Raw genomic sequence first — 20,960 nt, 5'->3', positions numbered from 1 at the left:
GTTGCCCAGGCTAGAGTGAGTGCCGTGGCGTCAGCCTAGCTCACAGCAACTTCAAACTCCTGGGCTCGAGTGATCCTTCTGCCTCAGCCTCCCGGGTAGCTGGGACTGCAGGCATGCGCCACCATGCCCCGCTAATTTTTTATATATATATCAGTTGGCCAATTAATTTCTTTCTATTTATAGTAGAGACGGGGTCTCGCTCTTGCTCAGGCTGGTTTTGAACTCCTGACCTTGAGCAATCCGCCCGCCTCGGCCTCCCAAGAGCTAGGATTACAGGCGTGAGCCACAGCGCCCGGCCGGATTCATTATTTTTAAAAAGTGTCTCTTATCTCTATTATTGCATTTTCTTTTCTCTCTATTTTCAAGCAGATGATGGGAGTCCAAGTATTAAGGTGACATGTGTTGCCCGTGCCCCCCTCCCCCCCCCCCCCGTGTTCTTATTCATTTACCCCTCATGTTGTTCCAGCATATTGTGGGGGCACCAATGTTAAGGACGGGTGCGTTGCCCTCTCCCAGCCTCCCCCCTCGGGTCAGAGCTTCAAGTGCGCCCATCCCCCAGTCGGTGCGTACCCACCCCATTCCTAATGGATGTGTATGCCCATCCCCTCCCCCCACCCGCCCGACACCCACCCGAAGAAGGTGATTCCTCTGTGTCCACTTAGGTGTCCATGGGTTCGTACCCATTTGCTGGTGAGCGCGAGCACGTGGTGCTCGTGTGTCCATTCTTGGGATACTTGGCTTACTGGAACGGGTTCCAGCTCTGGCCAGGAGAACCACGAGAGGTGCCCCCTCACCGCTGCTCCTCATAGCCGAATAGCACTCCGTGGTGTCCACGCGCCACATTTTATTTACCCACTCGTGGGTCGATGGGCACTCGGGTGGCTTCCAGGTCTTTGCGATTGTGACTTGTGCCCTGACACTAACCCTAACCCTTACCCAGCCCGTCTCCTCCACGGCCCCTGCCTGACTGACTCCTTCCCGCCCGGCCTATCACCTGTCACCGTCCTCTGCCCCTGCCTGACACGCTCCTCCCCGCCCGGGCCGTCACCGTCCTCGGCCCCTGCCTGACGGGGCTCCTCCGTGGCCTGGGCCTTCCAAGGGCTTGGTGTGGACGCTGGTTCCAGGACGCCCTCCCAGGAACCCGGTAGCAGGGCGGCCGCAGCGTCTCGCGCAACCCAACCGTCCGCCGGCTGGCCGCCGTCGCTAAGTGGCCTGCGGGGGACGTGCTCCCGCTGTGCCGTGGGGGCCCAGCCTGGTGTCTTCTCTGAGGCCCCGCGGCTGCCGCTCCCCGCAAGGGGATAGCCGCGGAGGTGGGGACCGCCTCCTCATGGGGACGTACACCCAGCTCTCCACGTCGGATTCCGGATTCCGGGGCTCTCTGTCCTGCCAGAAGGCCCAGCTGGCCTGCGGGTCCTCAGAGTGGCAAAAACATCCGAAAACTGAGATTGAGGGTCCGGTGGGTGTCTGCACTTTTGTGCTGGGCACCCCAGGGAGGCCCGGGGGCTGGCTGGACAACGCGGTCTGCTGGGCTGGGGGGGGGTTTGGAGGAGCAACTGATGCCCTTTGCACTTTGGGTAGCAAGTGTCTGAGGTGTCTCTGGGCCCTGTGCCATGTGGGGGCGGGGGCGGGGGCGGGGTGGGAGGAGGAGGAGGAGAAGGAGGAGGAGGAGGAGGAGGAGGAGGAGGTGGGAAGGGCCCGGGCCTGCAGTCCTGTTCCCCGGGGTGGCACAGCATGTGGCTTCTTCCACAGGCTGCTTGGCCTGGGCTCCCTGCACCTGGGCCTTTGGAGGACTGGCCCTGTGCTTGCCAACACTTCCTGCAGGGACCCAGAGCTGGGAGGTTGCATCTCTCAGCCCTGGGTCGGGCAGAGCCCCAGCGGGCCATGCCCACAACCTCTCTCAGCAGGGGTCCCCCAGAAGGCTCCTTTGGGACCAGGATTCTCTTGCGGGTGACTCTTTAAGGTCTGGCCCCTGGATGGAGGGGCACCAGGAGTAGAGGAGCAGGAAGGGGAAGGGGGTGGCCATGCGAGGGGACACTTTCAGGCCAAGTCCCAGCTTCAGTCTGATCCTCCTGGGAACCCCGGGGTGGACATCACACCTCCTGGTTGCCCCGCTCTGAGACAAGGAGCCGGGCTTCGCATTCCCACAGCAGCCAGTCGTGGGCTGAGGACACCTGGGGCGTTGGGAACTCCCTGGCTTCTCCTTGGTTTAACATCTGGAGCTGCTTGTGAATTGTGCCGCCACACACACCCGAGTGCAGGTGTCTTCTGCACAGACTGCGGGCCTCGCTCTTCTGAATGCCGCTAGCTCGCCACCCACCCACGGGTGAACCTGGTCAGGGTACTTTCTCTCAGGGGCAGACTCTGATCCGGGCGGGCTACCGGTGTCTCTGTTTGCTCCTTTCTTTCTTCCACTTCGGGAAAGGCTTCCTTACTGGGTGTGGAAATCTCCTATGCCTTTCCTCGCCTATTCTGTCAGCTCTAAAATTCTCTTTCGGTTGCCACCCTCACAGATGGATTAGGAAACTCTTTGCGGTGCACTCATTAGTGAAATGACCTCAATGACGCTGGAATCCAATATCTAATCGCCAATTTTTAGCGAGTCCACACGCCAGGGTGGTCGGGGTCCAATGCAGCCCCGGCCAGGCCCAGGCCCCTTGGACTGGGCCACAGGAGGACACAGAGGAGGGTCCCGGCCCCCACGGTAGGTAGAGGTGCGGGCAGTTCTCCAAGGGCTTGGGTGTTTTCCAGAGGGAGGAGATGGAGGGGACTGATTTCTTCAGCGCCCCACAAACCACGCCACCCCACCCCACCCATGGGACACATCCCGAGAGAGAGAGAGAGAGAGAGAGAGAGAGAGACAGACGCCCCATACACTGGCTCCCCTCCCCCGTGCGCTGTGCCCCAGCCCTGGCCCGGGGGAATAGGCGGCCGCCGGGCCACAGGGTGGGGGGCGCAGCTGAAAGGGGTTGTGGGGGAGGGCCGCCCCTGGCTGGGGTCAAAGGGCGAGCGCCCCGCCCCTCCCGCCCGTGAGCAGTCAGCGGCCCCGGCGCGCTGGGGGTGGGGGGCGGGGAGGTGAAGGAGGCCAGGCGAGGAGAGGAGGGGGGCTGGAAGGGCTCCACCTTGGCGGGTCCAGCCGTGGAGGCGCATCTTGTGTGAGTGTGAGTGAGTGAGTGCGTGTGAGTGTGAGTGTGTGTGTATACAGAGACAGCCCCCAACCCCGGCCCGCCGCTCCCTGCCCGCCCCGCCCGTCACCCCCGTCCCTCGGAGCCCGCGGGACCCGGCCGGCGAACTCAACAGGCCCGACCCGGCGCGGGGCCTGGGGCGGGAGGAGGCGGCGGGGAAGCGCAGAGAGGCTCGGCTTCTTGAGCGGGGCAGGGGCGCCCTCCGCCGTCCACGGCCACACCACCCCGAACGCGCCCGATCCCGTCTGGTCTCGGAAGCTAAGCAGGGTCGGGCCTGGTTAGAACTTGGATGGGAGACCGCCCGGGAATACCGGGTGCCGTAGGCTTCTTCTTTTTTTTTTTGCCTCTGGTTCTGTCGCGTTTCTGGGAGTGCGGGGGCGGCCCGGGGTGGGGGTGACCCCCACCCTCAGCGCCCGCCGCGGTGCCTGGCGCCCCAGCCCGCACCGTGGGGCCTCCTCTTGTCCCGAGCCGTGACACCGCCGCCACGCGGCAGCATGCGTGGCTTCTGGACTGTCAGGTCTCAGACCAAAGGTCTGCTCTGTGGGAGCCGACACGCTGGAGGAAACCTTGAGAGTCTGAGAGGGGAGGGAGTTCCAGAAGAAGGCCAGGATGTCATTTTGAGGGAGTATGTGACCAGAACTCCTCCCGTTGCTTTTGGGGTTCTATGGGCTACACGTAGGAATCTTTGGTGGTGGCACCTGATGTTCGGGGATCCGGAGTCACACCCAGACCTGCTCCACAGGCCTCCTTTTACTTTTCTCTTCGGATTCATTTTTTTTTTTTTTTTTTTTGAGACAGAGTCTCGGTTTGTTGCCCAGGCTAGAGTGAGTGCCGTGGCGTCAGCCTAGCTCACAGCAACTTCAAACTCCTGGGCTCGAGTGATCCTTCTGCCTCAGCCTCCCGGGTAGCTGGGACTGCAGGCATGCGCCACCATGCCCCGCTAATTTTTTATATATATATCAGTTGGCCAATTAATTTCTTTCTATTTATAGTAGAGACGGGGTCTCGCTCTTGCTCAGGCTGGTTTTGAACTCCTGACCTTGAGCAATCCGCCCGCCTCGGCCTCCCAAGAGCTAGGATTACAGGCGTGAGCCACAGCGCCCGGCCGGATTCATTATTTTTAAAAAGTGTCTCTTATCTCTATTATTGCATTTTCTTTTCTCTCTCTTTTCAAGCAGATGATGGGAGTCCAAGTATTAAGGTGACATGTGTTGCCCGTGCCCCCCTCCCCCCCCCGTGTTCTTATTCATTTACCCCTCATGTTGTTCCAGCATATTGTGGGGGCACCAATGTTAAGGACGGGTGCGTTGCCCTCTCCCAGCCTCCCCCCTCGGGTCAGAGCTTCAAGTGCGCCCATCCCCCAGTCGGTGCGTACCCACCCCATTCCTAATGGATGTGTATGCCCATCCCCTCCCCCCACCCGCCCGACACCCACCCGAAGAAGGTGATTCCTCTGTGTCCACTTAGGTGTCCATGGGTTCGTACCCATTTGCTGGTGAGCGCGAGCACGTGGTGCTCGTGTGTCCATTCTTGGGATACTTGGCTTACTGGAACGGGTTCCAGCTCTGGCCAGGAGAACCACGAGAGGTGCCCCCTCACCGCTGCTCCTCATAGCCGAATAGCACTCCGTGGTGTCCACGCGCCACATTTTATTTACCCACTCGTGGGTCGATGGGCACTCGGGTGGCTTCCAGGTCTTTGCGATTGTGACTTGTGCCCTGACACTAACCCTAACCCTTACCCAGCCCGTCTCCTCCACGGCCCCTGCCTGACTGACTCCTTCCCGCCCGGCCTATCACCTGTCACCGTCCTCTGCCCCTGCCTGACACGCTCCTCCCCGCCCGGGCCGTCACCGTCCTCGGCCCCTGCCTGACGGGGCTCCTCCGTGGCCTGGGCCTTCCAAGGGCTTGGTGTGGACGCTGGTTCCAGGACGCCCTCCCAGGAACCCGGTAGCAGGGCGGCCGCAGCGTCTCGCGCAACCCAACCGTCCGCCGGCTGGCCGCCGTCGCTAAGTGGCCTGCGGGGGACGTGCTCCCGCTGTGCCGTGGGGGCCCAGCCTGGTGTCTTCTCTGAGGCCCCGCGGCTGCCGCTCCCCGCAAGGGGATAGCCGCGGAGGTGGGGACCGCCTCCTCATGGGGACGTACACCCAGCTCTCCACGTCGGATTCCGGATTCCGGGGCTCTCTGTCCTGCCAGAAGGCCCAGCCGGCCTGCGGGTCCTCAGAGTGGCAAAAACATCCGAAAACTGAGATTGAGGGTCCGGTGGGTGTCTGCACTTTTGTGCTGGGCACCCCAGGGAGGCCCGGGGGCTGGCTGGACAACGCGGTCTGCTGGGCTGGGGGGGGGTTTGGAGGAGCAACTGATGCCCTTTGCACTTTGGGTAGCAAGTGTCTGAGGTGTCTCTGGGCCCTGTGCCATGTGGGGGCGGGGGCGGGGGCGGGGTGGGAGGAGGAGGAGGAGAAGGAGGAGGAGGAGGAGGAGGAGGAGGAGGTGGGAAGGGCCCGGGCCTGCAGTCGTGTTCCCCGGGGTGGCACAGCATGTGGCTTCTTCCACAGGCTGCTTGGCCTGGGCTCCCTGCACCTGGGCCTTTGGAGGACTGGCCCTGTGCTTGCCAACACTTCCTGCAGGGACCCAGAGCTGGGAGGTTGCATCTCTCAGCCCTGGGTCGGGCAGAGCCCCAGCGGGCCATGCCCACAACCTCTCTCAGCAGGGGTCCCCCAGAAGGCTCCTTTGGGACCAGGATTCTCTTGCGGGTGACTCTTTAAGGTCTGGCCCCTGGATGGAGGGGCACCAGGAGTAGAGGAGCAGGAAGGGGAAGGGGGTGGCCATGCGAGGGGACACTTTCAGGCCAAGTCCCAGCTTCAGTCTGATCCTCCTGGGAACCCCGGGGTGGACATCACACCTCCTGGTTGCCCCGCTCTGAGACAAGGAGCCGGGCTTCGCATTCCCACAGCAGCCAGTCGTGGGCTGAGGACACCTGGGGCGTTGGGAACTCCCTGGCTTCTCCTTGGTTTAACATCTGGAGCTGCTTGTGAATTGTGCCGCCACACACACCCGAGTGCAGGTGTCTTCTGCACAGACTGCGGGCCTCCCTCTTCTGAATGCCGCTAGCTCGCGACCCACCCACGGGTGAACCTGGTCAGGGTACTTTCTCTCAGGGGCAGACTCTGATCCGGGCGGGCTACCGGTGTCTCTGTTTGCTCCTTTCTTTCTTCCACTTCGGGAAAGGCTTCCTTACTGGGTGTGGAAATCTCCTATGCCTTTCCTCGCCTATTCTGTCAGCTCTAAAATTCTCTTTCGGTTGCCACCCTCACAGATGGATTAGGAAACTCTTTGCGGTGCACTCATTAGTGAAATGACCTCAATGACGCTGGAATCCAATATCTAATCGCCAATTTTTAGCGAGTCCACACGCCAGGGTGGTCGGGGTCCAATGCAGCCCCGGCCAGGCCCAGGCCCCTTGGACTGGGCCACAGGAGGACACAGAGGAGGGTCCCGGTCCCCACGGTAGGTAGAGGTGCGGGCAGTTCTCCAAGGGCTTGGGTGTTTTCCAGAGGGAGGAGATGGAGGGGACTGATTTCTTCAGCGCCCCACAAACCACGCCACCCCACCCCACCCATGGGACACATCCCGAGAGAGAGAGACGCCCCATACACTGGCTCCCCTCCCCCGTGCGCTGTGCCCCAGCCCTGGCCCGGGGGAATAGGCGGCCGCCGGGCCACAGGGTGGGGGGCGCAGCTGAAAGGGGTTGTGGGGGAGGGCCGCCCCTGGCTGGGGTCAAAGGGCGAGCGCCCCGCCCCTCCCGCCCGTGCGCAGTCAGCGGCCCCGGCGCGCTGGGGGTGGGGGGCGGGGAGGTGAAGGAGGCCAGGCGAGGAGAGGAGGGGGGCTGGAAGGGCTCCACCTTGGCGGGTCCAGCCGTGGAGGCGCATCTTGTGTGAGTGTGAGTGAGTGAGTGCGTGTGAGTGTGAGTGTGTGTGTATACAGAGACAGCCCCCAACCCCGGCCCGCCGCTCCCTGCCCGCCCCGCCCGTCACCCCCGTCCCTTGGAGCCCGCGGGACCCGGCCGGCGAACTCAACAGGCCCGACCCGGCGCGGGGCCTGGGGCGGGAGGAGGCGGCGGGGAAGCGCAGAGAGGCTCGGCTTCTTGAGCGGGGCAGGGGCGCCCTCCGCCGTCCACGGCCACACCACCCCGAACGCGCCCGATCCCGTCTGGTCTCGGAAGCTAAGCAGGGTCGGGCCTGGTTAGAACTTGGATGGGAGACCGCCCGGGAATACCGGGTGCCGTAGGCTTCTTCTTTTTTTTTTTGCCTCTGGTTCTGTCGCGTTTCTGGGAGTGCGGGGGCGGCCCGGGGTGGGGGTGACCCCCACCCTCAGCGCCCGCCGCGGTGCCTGGCGCCCCAGCCCGCACCGTGGGGCCTCCTCTTGTCCCGAGCCGTGACACCGCCGCCACGCGGCAGCATGCGTGGCTTCTGGACTGTCAGGTCTCAGACCAAAGGTCTGCTCTGTGGGAGCCGACACGCTGGAGGAAACCTTGAGAGTCTGAGAGGGGAGGGAGTTCCAGAAGAAGGCCAGGATGTCATTTTGAGGGAGTATGTGACCAGAACTCCTCCCGTTGCTTTTGGGGTTCTATGGGCTACACGTAGGAATCTTTGGTGGTGGCACCTGATGTTCGGGGATCCGGAGTCACACCCAGACCTGCTCCACAGGCCTCCTTTTACTTTTCTCTTCGGATTCATTTTTTTTTTTTTTTTTTTGAGACAGAGTCTCGGTTTGTTGCCCAGGCTAGAGTGAGTGCCGTGGCGTCAGCCTAGCTCACAGCAACTTCAAACTCCTGGGCTCGAGTGATCCTTCTGCCTCAGCCTCCCGGGTAGCTGGGACTGCAGGCATGCGCCACCATGCCCCGCTAATTTTTTATATATATATCAGTTGGCCAATTAATTTCTTTCTATTTATAGTAGAGACGGGGTCTCGCTCTTGCTCAGGCTGGTTTTGAACTCCTGACCTTGAGCAATCCGCCCGCCTCGGCCTCCCAAGAGCTAGGATTACAGGCGTGAGCCACAGCGCCCGGCCGGATTCATTATTTTTAAAAAGTGTCTCTTATCTCTATTATTGCATTTTCTTTTCTCTCTCTTTTCAAGCAGATGATGGGAGTCCAAGTATTAAGGTGACATGTGTTGCCCGTGCCCCCCTCCCCCCCCCCGTGTTCTTATTCATTTACCCCTCATGTTGTTCCAGCATATTGTGGGGGCACCAATGTTAAGGTCGGGTGCGTTGCCCTCTCCCAACCTCCCCCCTCGGGTCAGAGCTTCAAGTGCGCCCATCCCCCAGTCGGTGCGTACCCACCCCATTCCTAATGGATGTGTATGCCCATCCCCTCCCCCCACCCGCCCGACACCCACCCGAAGAAGGTGATTCCTCTGTGTCCACTTAGGTGTCCATGGGTTCGTACCCATTTGCTGGTGAGCGCGAGCACGTGGTGCTCGTGTGTCCATTCTTGGGATACTTGGCTTACTGGAACGGGTTCCAGCTCTGGCCAGGAGAACCACGAGAGGTGCCCCCTCACCGCTGCTCCTCATAGCCGAATAGCACTCCGTGGTGTCCACGCGCCACATTTTATTTACCCACTCGTGGGTCGATGGGCACTCGGGTGGCTTCCAGGTCTTTGCGATTGTGACTTGTGCCCTGACACTAACCCTAACCCTTACCCAGCCCGTCTCCTCCACGGCCCCTGCCTGACTGACTCCTTCCCGCCCGGCCTATCACCTGTCACCGTCCTCTGCCCCTGCCTGACACGCTCCTCCCCGCCCGGGCCGTCACCGTCCTCGGCCCCTGCCTGACGGGGCTCCTCCGTGGCCTGGGCCTTCCAAGGGCTTGGTGTGGACGCTGGTTCCAGGACGCCCTCCCAGGAACCCGGTAGCAGGGCGGCCGCAGCGTCTCGCGCAACCCAACCGTCCGCCGGCTGGCCGCCGTCGCTAAGTGGCCTGCGGGGGACGTGCTCCCGCTGTGCCGTGGGGGCCCAGCCTGGTGTCTTCTCTGAGGCCCCGCGGCTGCCGCTCCCCGCAAGGGGATAGCCGCGGAGGTGGGGACCGCCTCCTCATGGGGACGTACACCCAGCTCTCCACGTCGGATTCCGGATTCCGGGGCTCTCTGTCCTGCCAGAAGGCCCAGCTGGCCTGCGGGTCCTCAGAGTGGCAAAAACATCCGAAAACTGAGATTGAGGGTCCGGTGGGTGTCTGCACTTTTGTGCTGGGCACCCCAGGGAGGCCCGGGGGCTGGCTGGACAACGCGGTCTGCTGGGCTGGGGGGGGGTTTGGAGGAGCAACTGATGCCCTTTGCACTTTGGGTAGCAAGTGTCTGAGGTGTCTCTGGGCCCTGTGCCATGTGGGGGCGGGGGCGGGGGCGGGGTGGGAGGAGGAGGAGGAGGAGGAGGAGGAGGAGGAGGTGGGAAGGGCCCGGGCCTGCAGTCGTGTTCCCCGGGGTGGCACAGCATGTGGCTTCTTCCACAGGCTGCTTGGCCTGGGCTCCCTGCACCTGGGCCTTTGGAGGACTGGCCCTGTGCTTGCCAACACTTCCTGCAGGGACCCAGAGCTGGGAGGTTGCATCTCTCAGCCCTGGGTCGGGCAGAGCCCCAGCGGGCCATGCCCACAACCTCTCTCAGCAGGGGTCCCCCAGAAGGCTCCTTTGGGACCAGGATTCTCTTGCGGGTGACTCTTTAAGGTCTGGCCCCTGGATGGAGGGGCACCAGGAGTAGAGGAGCAGGAAGGGGAAGGGGGTGGCCATGCGAGGGGACACTTTCAGGCCAAGTCCCAGCTTCAGTCTGATCCTCCTGGGAACCCCGGGGTGGACATCACACCTCCTGGTTGCCCCGCTCTGAGACAAGGAGCCGGGCTTCGCATTCCCACAGCAGCCAGTCGTGGGCTGAGGACACCTGGGGCGTTGGGAACTCCCTGGCTTCTCCTTGGTTTAACATCTGGAGCTGCTTGTGAATTGTGCCGCCACACACACCCGAGTGCAGGTGTCTTCTGCACAGACTGCGGGCCTCGCTCTTCTGAATGCCGCTAGCTCGCGACCCACCCACGGGTGAACCTGGTCAGGGTACTTTCTCTCAGGGGCAGACTCTGATCCGGGCGGGCTACCGGTGTCTCTGTTTGCTCCTTTCTTTCTTCCACTTCGGGAAAGGCTTCCTTACTGGGTGTGGAAATCTCCTATGCCTTTCCTCGCCTATTCTGTCAGCTCTAAAATTCTCTTTCGGTTGCCACCCTCACAGATGGATTAGGAAACTCTTTGCGGTGCACTCATTAGTGAAATGACCTCAATGACGCTGGAATCCAATATCTAATCGCCAATTTTTAGCGAGTCCACACGCCAGGGTGGTCGGGGTCCAATGCAGCCCCGGCCAGGCCCAGGCCCCTTGGACTGGGCCACAGGAGGACACAGAGGAGGGTCCCGGCCCCCACGGTAGGTAGAGGTGCGGGCAGTTCTCCAAGGGCTTGGGTGTTTTCCAGAGGGAGGAGATGGAGGGGACTGATTTCTTCAGCGCCCCACAAACCACGCCACCCCACCCCACCCATGGGACACATCCCGAGAGAGAGAGAGAGACGCCCCATACACTGGCTCCCCTCCCCCGTGCGCTGTGCCCCAGCCCTGGCCCGGGGGAATAGGCGGCCGCCGGGCCACAGGGTGGGGGGCGCAGCTGAAAGGGGTTGTGGGGGAGGGCCGCCCCTGGCTGGGGTCAAAGGGCGAGCGCCCCGCCCCTCCCGCCCGTGCGCAGTCAGCGGCCCCGGCGTGCTGGGGGTGGGGGGCGGGGAGGTGAAGGAGGCCAGGCGAGGAGAGGAGGGGGGCTGGAAGGGCTCCACCTTGGCGGGTCCAGCCGTGGAGGCGCATCTTGTGTGAGTGTGAGTGAGTGAGTGCGTGTGAGTGTGAGTGTGTGTGTATACAGAGACAGCCCCCAACCCCGGCCCGCCGCTCCCTGCCCGCCCCGCCCGTCACCCCCGTCCCTCGGAGCCCGCGGGACCCGGCCGGCGAACTCAACAGGCCCGACCCGGCGCGGGGCCTGGGGCGGGAGGAGGCGGCGGGGAAGCGCAGAGAGGCTCGGCTTCTTGAGCGGGGCAGGGGCGCCCTCCGCCGTCCACGGCCACACCACCCCGAACGCGCCCGATCCCGTCTGGTCTCGGAAGCTAAGCAGGGTCGGGCCTGGTTAGAACTTGGATGGGAGACCGCCCGGGAATACCGGGTGCCGTAGGCTTCTTCTTTTTTCTTTTGCCTCTGGTTCTGTCGCGTTTCTGGGAGTGCGGGGGCGGCCCGGGGTGGGGGTGACCCCCACCCTCAGCGCCCGCCGCGGTGCCTGGCGCCCCAGCCCGCACCGTGGGGCCTCCTCTTGTCCCGAGCCGTGACACCGCCGCCACGCGGCAGCATGCGTGGCTTCTGGACTGTCAGGTCTCAGACCAAAGGTCTGCTCTGTGGGAGCCGACACGCTGGAGGAAACCTTGAGAGTCTGAGAGGGGAGGGAGTTCCAGAAGAAGGCCAGGATGTCATTTTGAGGGAGTATGTGACCAGAACTCCTCCCGTTGCTTTTGGGGTTCTATGGGCTACACGTAGGAATCTTTGGTGGTGGCACCTGATGTTCGGGGATCCGGAGTCACACCCAGACCTGCTCCACAGGCCTCCTTTTACTTTTCTCTTCGGATTCATTTTTTTTTTTTTTTTTTTTTGAGACAGAGTCTCGGTTTGTTGCCCAGGCTAGAGTGAGTGCCGTGGCGTCAGCCTAGCTCACAGCAACTTCAAACTCCTGGGCTCGAGTGATCCTTCTGCCTCAGCCTCCCGGGTAGCTGGGACTGCAGGCATGCGCCACCATGCCCCGCTAATTTTTTATATATATATCAGTTGGCCAATTAATTTCTTTCTATTTATAGTAGAGACGGGGTCTCGCTCTTGCTCAGGCTGGTTTTGAACTCCTGACCTTGAGCAATCCGCCCGCCTCGGCCTCCCAAGAGCTAGGATTACAGGCGTGAGCCACAGCGCCCGGCCGGATTCATTATTTTTAAAAAGTGTCTCTTATCTCTATTATTGCATTTTCTTTTCTCTCTCTTTTCAAGCAGATGATGGGAGTCCAAGTATTAAGGTGACATGTGTTGCCCGTGCCCCCCTCCCCCCCCCGTGTTCTTATTCATTTACCCCTCATGTTGTTCCAGCATATTGTGGGGGCACCAATGTTAAGGACGGGTGCGTTGCCCTCTCCCAGCCTCCCCCCTCGGGTCAGAGCTTCAAGTGCGCCCATCCCCCAGTCGGTGCGTACCCACCCCATTCCTAATGGATGTGTATGCCCATCCCCTCCCCCCACCCGCCCGACACCCACCCGAAGAAGGTGATTCCTCTGTGTCCACTTAGGTGTCCATGGGTTCGTACCCATTTGCTGGTGAGCGCGAGCACGTGGTGCTCGTGTGTCCATTCTTGGGATACTTGGCTTACTGGAACGGGTTCCAGCTCTGGCCAGGAGAACCACGAGAGGTGCCCCCTCACCGCTGCTCCTCATAGCCGAATAGCACTCCGTGGTGTCCACGCGCCACATTTTATTTACCCACTCGTGGGTCGATGGGCACTCGGGTGGCTTCCAGGTCTTTGCGATTGTGACTTGTGCCCTGACACTAACCCTAACCCTTACCCAGCCCGTCTCCTCCACGGCCCCTGCCTGACTGACTCCTTCCCGCCCGGCCTATCACCTGTCACCGTCCTCTGCCCCTGCCTGACACGCTCCTCCCCGCCCGGGCCGTCACCGTCCTCGGCCCCTGCCTGACGGGGCTCCTCCGTGGCCTGGGCCTTCCAAGGGCTTGGTGTGGACGCTGGTTCCAGGACGCCCTCCCAGGAACCCGGTAGCAGGGCGGCCGCAGCGTCTCGCGCAACCCAACCGTCCGCCGGCTGGCCGCCGTCGCTAAGTGGCCTGCGGGGGACGTGCTCCCGCTGTGCCGTGGGGGCCCAGCCTGGTGTCTTCTCTGAGGCCCCGCGGCTGCCGCTCCCCGCAAGGGGATAGCCGCGGAGGTGGGGACCGCCTCCTCATGGGGACGTACACCCAGCTCTCCACGTCGGATTCCGGGGCTCTCTGTCCTGCCAGAAGGCCCAGCCGGCCTGCGGGTCCTCAGAGTGGCAAAAACATCCGAAAACTGAGATTGAGGGTCCGGTGGGTGTCTGCACTTTTGTGCTGGGCACCCCAGGGAGGCCCGGGGGCTGGCTGGACAACGCGGTCTGCTGGGCTGGGGGGGGGTTTGGAGGAGCAACTGATGCCCTTTGCACTTTGGGTAGCAAGTGTCTGAGGTGTCTCTGGGCCCTGTGCCATGTGGGGGCGGGGGCGGGGGCGGGGTGGGAGGAGGAGGAGGAGGAGGAGGAGGAGGAGGAGGTGGGAAGGGCCCGGGCCTGCAGTCGTGTTCCCCGGGGTGGCACAGCATGTGGCTTCTTCCACAGGCTGCTTGGCCTGGGCTCCCTGCACCTGGGCCTTTGGAGGACTGGCCCTGTGCTTGCCAACACTTCCTGCAGGGACCCAGAGCTGGGAGGTTGCATCTCTCAGCCCTGGGTCGGGCAGAGCCCCAGCGGGCCATGCCCACAACCTCTCTCAGCAGGGGTCCCCCAGAAGGCTCCTTTGGGACCAGGATTCTCTTGCGGGTGACTCTTTAAGGTCTGGCCCCTGGATGGAGGGGCACCAGGAGTAGAGGAGCAGGAAGGGGAAGGGGGTGGCCATGCGAGGGGACACTTTCAGGCCAAGTCCCAGCTTCAGTCTGATCCTCCTGGGAACCCCGGGGTGGACATCACACCTCCTGGTTGCCCCGCTCTGAGACAAGGAGCCGGGCTTCGCATTCCCACAGCAGCCAGTCGTGGGCTGAGGACACCTGGGGCGTTGGGAACTCCCTGGCTTCTCCTTGGTTTAACATCTGGAGCTGCTTGTGAATTGTGCCGCCACACACACCCGAGTGCAGGTGTCTTCTGCACAGACTGCGGGCCTCGCTCTTCTGAATGCCGCTAGCTCGCCACCCACCCACGGGTGAACCTGGTCAGGGTACTTTCTCTCAGGGGCAGACTCTGATCCGGGCGGGCTACCGGTGTCTCTGTTTGCTCCTTTCTTTCTTCCACTTCGGGAAAGGCTTCCTTACTGGGTGTGGAAATCTCCTATGCCTTTCCTCGCCTATTCTGTCAGCTCTAAAATTCTCTTTCGGTTGCCACCCTCACAGATGGATTAGGAAACTCTTTGCGGTGCACTCATTAGTGAAATGACCTCAATGACGCTGGAATCCAATATCTAATCGCCAATTTTTAGCGAGTCCACACGCCAGGGTGGTCGGGGTCCAATGCAGCCCCGGCCAGGCCCAGGCCCCTTGGACTGGGCCACAGGAGGACACAGAGGAGGGTCCCGGCCCCCACGGTAGGTAGAGGTGCGGGCAGTTCTCCAAGGGCTTGGGTGTTTTCCAGAGGGAGGAGATGGAGGGGACTGATTTCTTCAGCGCCCCACAAACCACGCCACCCCACCCCACCCATGGGACACATCCCGAGAGAGAGAGAGAGAGAGAGAGACAGACGCCCCATACACTGGCTCCCCTCCCCCGTGCGCTGTGCCCCAGCCCTGGCCCGGGGGAATAGGCGGCCGCCGGGCCACAGGGTGGGGGGCGCAGCTGAAAGGGGTTGTGGGGGAGGGCCGCCCCTGGCTGGGGTCAAAGGGCGAGCGCCCCGCCCCTCCCGCCCGTGAGCAGTCAGCGGCCCCGGCGCGCTGGGGGTGGGGGGCGGGGAGGTGAAGGAGGCCAGGCGAGGAGAGGAGGGGGGCTGGAAGGGCTCCACCTTGGCGGGTCCAGCCGTGGAGGCGCATCTTGTGTGAGTGTGAGTGAGTGAGTGCGTGTGAGTGTGAGTGTGTGTGTATACAGAGACAGCCCCCAACCCCGGCCCGCCGCTCCCTGCCCGCCCCGCCCGTCACCCCCGTCCCTCGGAGCCCGCGGGACCCGGCCGGCGAACTCAACAGGCCCGACCCGGCGCGGGGCCTGGGGCGGGAGGAGGCGGCGGGGAAGCGCAGAGAGGCTCGGCTTCTTGAGCGGGGCAGGGGCGCCCTCCGCCGTCCACGGCCACACCACCCCGAACGCGCCCGATCCCGTCGGGTCTCGGAAGCTAAGCAGGGTCGGGCCTGGTTAGAACTTGGATGGGAGACCGCCCGGGAATACCGGGTGCCGTAGGCTTCTTCTTTTTTTTTTTGCCTCTGGTTCTGTCGCGTTTCTGGGAGTGCGGGGGCGGCCCGGGGTGGGGGTGACCCCCACCCTCAGCGCCCGCCGCGGTGCCTGGCGCCCCAGCCCGCACCGTGGGGCCTCCTCTTGTCCCGAGCCGTGACACCGCCGCCACGCGGCAGCATGCGTGGCTTCTGGACTGTCAGGTCTCAGACCAAAGGTCTGCTCTGTGGGAGCCGACACGCTGGAGGAAACCTTGAGAGTCTGAGAGGGGAGGGAGTTCCAGAAGAAGGCCAGGATGTCATTTTGAGGGAGTATGTGACCAGAACTCCTCCCGTTGCTTTTGGGGTTCTATGGGCTACACGTAGGAATCTTTGGTGGTGGCACCTGATGTTCGGGGATCCGGAGTCACACCCAGACCTGCTCCACAGGCCTCCTTTTACTTTTCTCTTCGGATTCATTTTTTTTTTTTTTTTTTTGAGACAGAGTCTCGGTTTGTTGCCCAGGCTAGAGTGAGTGCCGTGGCGTCAGCCTAGCTCACAGCAACTTCAAACTCCTGGGCTCGAGTGATCCTTCTGCCTCAGCCTCCCGGGTAGCTGGGACTGCAGGCATGCGCCACCATGCCCCGCTAATTTTTTATATATATATCAGTTGGCCAATTAATTTCTTTCTATTTATAGTAGAGACGGGGTCTCGCTCTTGCTCAGGCTGGTTTTGAACTCCTGACCTTGAGCAATCCGCCCGCCTCGGCCTCCCAAGAGCTAGGATTACAGGCGTGAGCCACAGCGCCCGGCCGGATTCATTATTTTTAAAAAGTGTCTCTTATCTCTATTATTGCATTTTCTTTTCTCTCTCTTTTCAAGCAGATGATGGGAGTCCAAGTATTAAGGTGACATGTGTTGCCCGTGCCCCCCTCCCCCCCCCGTGTTCTTATTCATTTACCCCTCATGTTGTTCCAGCATATTGTGGGGGCACCAATGTTAAGGACGGGTGCGTTGCCCTCTCCCAGCCTCCCCCCTCGGGTCAGAGCTTCAAGTGCGCCCATCCCCCAGTCGGTGCGTACCCACCCCATTCCTAATGGATGTGTATGCCCATCCCCTCCCCCCACCCGCCCGACACCCACCCGAAGAAGGTGATTCCTCTGTGTCCACTTAGGTGTCCATGGGTTCGTACCCATTTGCTGGTGAGCGCGAGCACGTGGTGCTCGTGTGTCCATTCTTGGGATACTTGGCTTACTGGAACGGGTTCCAGCTCTGGCCAGGAGAACCACGAGAGGTGCCCCCTCACCGCTGCTCCTCATAGCCGAATAGCACTCCGTGGTGTCCACGCGCCACATTTTATTTACCCACTCGTGGGTCGATGGGCACTCGGGTGGCTTCCAGGTCTTTGCGATTGTGACTTGTGCCCTGACACTAACCCTAACCCTTACCCAGCCCGTCTCCTCCACGGCCCCTGCCTGACTGACTCCTTCCCGCCCGGCCTATCACCTGTCACCGTCCTCTGCCCCTGCCTGACACGCTCCTCCCCGCCCGGGCCGTCACCGTCCTCGGCCCCTGCCTGACGGGGCTCCTCCGTGGCCTGGGCCTTCCAAGGGCTTGGTGTGGACGCTGGTTCCAGGACGCCCTCCCAGGAACCCGGTAGCAGGGCGGCCGCAGCGTCTCGCGCAACCCAACCGTCCGCCGGCTGGCCGCCGTCGCTAAGTGGCCTGCGGGGGACGTGCTCCCGCTGTGCCGTGGGGGCCCAGCCTGGTGTCTTCTCTGAGGCCCCGCGGCTGCCGCTCCCCGCAAGGGGATAGCCGCGGAGGTGGGGACCGCCTCCTCATGGGGACGTACACCCAGCTCTCCACGTCGGATTCCGGATTCCGGGGCTCTCTGTCCTGCCAGAAGGCCCAGCCGGCCTGCGGGTCCTCAGAGTGGCAAAAACATCCGAAAACTGAGATTGAGGGTCCGGTGGGTGTCTGCACTTTTGTGCTGGGCACCCCAGGGAGGCCCGGGGGCTGGCTGGACAACGCGGTCTGCTGGGCTGGGGGGGGGTTTGGAGGAGCAACTGATGCCCTTTGCACTTTGGGTAGCAAGTGTCTGAGGTGTCTCTGGGCCCTGTGCCATGTGGGGGCGGGGGCGGGGGCGGGGTGGGAGGAGGAGGAGGAGAAGGAGGAGGAGGAGGAGGAGGAGGAGGAGGTGGGAAGGGCCCGGGCCTGCAGTCGTGTTCCCCGGGGTGGCACAGCATGTGGCTTCTTCCACAGGCTGCTTGGCCTGGGCTCCCTGCACCTGGGCCTTTGGAGGACTGGCCCTGTGCTTGCCAACACTTCCTGCAGGGACCCAGAGCTGGGAGGTTGCATCTCTCAGCCCTGGGTCGGGCAGAGCCCCAGCGGGCCATGCCCACAACCTCTCTCAGCAGGGGTCCCCCAGAAGGCTCCTTTGGGACCAGGATTCTCTTGCGGGTGACTCTTTAAGGTCTGGCCCCTGGATGGAGGGGCACCAGGAGTAGAGGAGCAGGAAGGGGAAGGGGGTGGCCATGCGAGGGGACACTTTCAGGCCAAGTCCCAGCTTCAGTCTGATCCTCCTGGGAACCCCGGGGTGGACATCACACCTCCTGGTTGCCCCGCTCTGAGACAAGGAGCCGGGCTTCGCATTCCCACAGCAGCCAGTCGTGGGCTGAGGACACCTGGGGCGTTGGGAACTCCCTGGCTTCTCCTTGGTTTAACATCTGGAGCTGCTTGTGAATTGTGCCGCCACACACACCCGAGTGCAGGTGTCTTCTGCACAGACTGCGGGCCTCCCTCTTCTGAATGCCGCTAGCTCGCGACCCACCCACGGGTGAACCTGGTCAGGGTACTTTCTCTCAGGGGCAGACTCTGATCCGGGCGGGCTACCGGTGTCTCTGTTTGCTCCTTTCTTTCTTCCACTTCGGGAAAGGCTTCCTTACTGGGTGTGGAAATCTCCTATGCCTTTCCTCGCCTATTCTGTCAGCTCTAAAATTCTCTTTCGGTTGCCACCCTCACAGATGGATTAGGAAACTCTTTGCGGTGCACTCATTAGTGAAATGACCTCAATGACGCTGGAATCCAATATCTAATCGCCAATTTTTAGCGAGTCCACACGCCAGGGTGGTCGGGGTCCAATGCAGCCCCGGCCAGGCCCAGGCCCCTTGGACTGGGCCACAGGAGGACACAGAGGAGGGTCCCGGTCCCCACGGTAGGTAGAGGTGCGGGCAGTTCTCCAAGGGCTTGGGTGTTTTCCAGAGGGAGGAGATGGAGGGGACTGATTTCTTCAGCGCCCCACAAACCACGCCACCCCACCCCACCCATGGGACACATCCCGAGAGAGAGAGAGAGACGCCCCATACACTGGCTCCCCTCCCCCGTGCGCTGTGCCCCAGCCCTGGCCCGGGGGAATAGGCGGCCGCCGGGCCACAGGGTGGGGGGCGCAGCTGAAAGGGGTTGTGGGGGAGGGCCGCCCCTGGCTGGGGTCAAAGGGCGAGCGCCCCGCCCCTCCCGCCCGTGCGCAGTCAGCGGCCCCGGCGCGCTGGGGGTGGGGGGCGGGGAGGTGAAGGAGGCCAGGCGAGGAGAGGAGGGGGGCTGGAAGGGCTCCACCTTGGCGGGTCCAGCCGTGGAGGCGCATCTTGTGTGAGTGTGAGTGAGTGAGTGCGTGTGAGTGTGAGTGTGTGTGTATACAGAGACAGCCCCCAACCCCGGCCCGCCGCTCCCTGCCCGCCCCGCCCGTCACCCCCGTCCCTCGGAGCCCGCGGGACCCGGCCGGCGAACTCAACAGGCCCGACCCGGCGCGGGGCCTGGGGCGGGAGGAGGCGGCGGGGAAGCGCAGAGAGGCTCGGCTTCTTGAGCGGGGCAGGGGCGCCCTCCGCCGTCCACGGCCACACCACCCCGAACGCGCCCGATCCCGTCTGGTCTCGGAAGCTAAGCAGGGTCGGGCCTGGTTAGAACTTGGATGGGAGACCGCCCGGGAATACCGGGTGCCGTAGGCTTCTTCTTTTTTTTTTTGCCTCTGGTTCTGTCGCGTTTCTGGGAGTGCGGGGGCGGCCCGGGGTGGGGGTGACCCCCACCCTCAGCGCCCGCCGCGGTGCCTGGCGCCCCAGCCCGCACCGTGGGGCCTCCTCTTGTCCCGAGCCGTGACACCGCCGCCACGCGGCAGCATGCGTGGCTTCTGGACTGTCAGGTCTCAGACCAAAGGTCTGCTCTGTGGGAGCCGACACGCTGGAGGAAACCTTGAGAGTCTGAGAGGGGAGGGAGTTCCAGAAGAAGGCCAGGATGTCATTTTGAGGGAGTATGTGACCAGAACTCCTCCCGTTGCTTTTGGGGTTCTATGGGCTACACGTAGGAATCTTTGGTGGTGGCACCTGATGTTCGGGGATCCGGAGTCACACCCAGACCTGCTCCACAGGCCTCCTTTTACTTTTCTCTTCGGATTCATTTTTTTTTTTTTTTTTTTGAGACAGAGTCTCGGTTTGTTGCCCAGGCTAGAGTGAGTGCCGTGGCGTCAGCCTAGCTCACAGCAACTTCAAACTCCTGGGCTCGAGTGATCCTTCTGCCTCAGCCTCCCGGGTAGCTGGGACTGCAGGCATGCGCCACCATGCCCCGCTAATTTTTTATATATATATCAGTTGGCCAATTAATTTCTTTCTATTTATAGTAGAGACGGGGTCTCGCTCTTGCTCAGGCTGGTTTTGAACTCCTGACCTTGAGCAATCCGCCCGCCTCGGCCTCCCAAGAGCTAGGATTACAGGCGTGAGCCACAGCGCCCGGCCGGATTCATTATTTTTAAAAAGTGTCTCTTATCTCTATTATTGCATTTTCTTTTCTCTCTCTTTTCAAGCAGATGATGGGAGTCCAAGTATTAAGGTGACATGTGTTGCCCGTGCCCCCCTCCCCCCCCCGTGTTCTTATTCATTTACCCCTCATGTTGTTCCAGCATATTGTGGGGGCACCAATGTTAAGGACGGGTGCGTTGCCCTCTCCCAGCCTCCCCCCTCGGGTCAGAGCTTCAAGTGCGCCCATCCCCCAGTCGGTGCGTACCCACCCCATTCCTAATGGATGTGTATGCCCATCCCCTCCCCCCACCCGCCCGACACCCACCCGAAGAAGGTGATTCCTCTGTGTCCACTTAGGTGTCCATGGGTTCGTACCCATTTGCTGGTGAGCGCGAGCACGTGGTGCTCGTGTGTCCATTCTTGGGATACTTGGCTTACTGGAACGGGTTCCAGCTCTGGCCAGGAGAACCACGAGAGGTGCCCCCTCACCGCTGCTCCTCATAGCCGAATAGCACTCCGTGGTGTCCACGCGCCACATTTTATTTACCCACTCGTGGGTCGATGGGCACTCGGGTGGCTTCCAGGTCTTTGCGATTGTGACTTGTGCCCTGACACTAACCCTAACCCTTACCCAGCCCGTCTCCTCCACGGCCCCTGCCTGACTGACTCCTTCCCGCCCGGCCTATCACCTGTCACCGTCCTCTGCCCCTGCCTGACACGCTCCTCCCCGCCCGGGCCGTCACCGTCCTCGGCCCCTGCCTGACGGGGCTCCTCCGTGGCCTGGGCCTTCCAAGGGCTTGGTGTGGACGCTGGTTCCAGGACGC

General features: G+C 62.4%; 5 pseudogenes; all 5 read left to right on the top strand.

Moving 5' to 3' along the window:
• The first annotated feature begins 3,389 nt into the window (after nucleotides 1–3,389).
• LOC142868843 (uncharacterized) lies at nucleotides 3,390–3,508 on the top strand (annotated as a pseudogene).
• Nucleotides 3,509–7,352: 3,844 nt separating this feature from the next.
• Nucleotides 7,353–7,471, top strand: LOC142868842 (uncharacterized; annotated as a pseudogene).
• Nucleotides 7,472–11,307: 3,836 nt separating this feature from the next.
• Nucleotides 11,308–11,426, top strand: LOC142868841 (uncharacterized; annotated as a pseudogene).
• A 3,842-nt stretch (nucleotides 11,427–15,268) lies between these two features.
• LOC142868846 (uncharacterized) lies at nucleotides 15,269–15,387 on the top strand (annotated as a pseudogene).
• A 3,847-nt stretch (nucleotides 15,388–19,234) lies between these two features.
• Nucleotides 19,235–19,353, top strand: LOC142868840 (uncharacterized; annotated as a pseudogene).
• The last annotated feature ends 1,607 nt before the right edge of the window (nucleotides 19,354–20,960 follow it).

Source organism: Microcebus murinus, unplaced genomic scaffold (assembly GCF_040939455.1).
Source record: "Microcebus murinus isolate Inina unplaced genomic scaffold, M.murinus_Inina_mat1.0 scaf043_hap2_Mmur4.0, whole genome shotgun sequence".
NCBI lineage: Eukaryota > Metazoa > Chordata > Mammalia > Primates > Cheirogaleidae > Microcebus > Microcebus murinus.
This window is presented reverse-complemented; position numbering and strand designations above follow the sequence as displayed.